Source organism: Buceros rhinoceros, unplaced genomic scaffold, assembly GCF_000710305.1.
Source record: "Buceros rhinoceros silvestris isolate BGI_N320 unplaced genomic scaffold, ASM71030v1 scaffold34236, whole genome shotgun sequence".
NCBI classification, from domain to species: domain Eukaryota; kingdom Metazoa; phylum Chordata; class Aves; order Bucerotiformes; family Bucerotidae; genus Buceros; species Buceros rhinoceros.
In genome coordinates this window covers 2,610-2,879 of record NW_010419864.1, presented here as the reverse complement: position 1 = coordinate 2,879, position 270 = coordinate 2,610, and the positions used below count along the sequence as shown (strand labels likewise).

General features: G+C 61.5%; 1 protein-coding gene across 1 annotated transcript in view; it reads left to right on the top strand.

Moving 5' to 3' along the window:
* LOC104496043 (zinc finger protein 862) overlaps nucleotides 1-270 on the top strand; it is a 3,888-nt gene that overhangs the window by 1,770 nt on the left and 1,848 nt on the right. The gene's annotated exons all lie outside the window — the stretch shown is intronic.

The following is a 270-nucleotide window of genomic DNA, read 5'->3' as shown; positions in this document are numbered from 1 at the left end:
GGAAAAGATGCCCCAGAGTTTTGCTGCCCGTGCTGGGCTTGTAAAGCATGAATGCTTCGCTCGGTGCTGGGGTGCAGGCCAGGAGCAGGAGGAGATGGCGTATGAGAAAAACAGGACGTGCCTGGACACGCTGAGGGGCTTTTCCCCAGCTCTGGACCTCGCGCCGCTTTCGGGGAGACCGAGGGCAGGAACTTCCTGCTCGCGGTGTGCCGGGTGCCGCGCGTCTCCCGCTTGCTTCGAAGTTCACTTGTGTTTCTCTTTCCCTCCCCC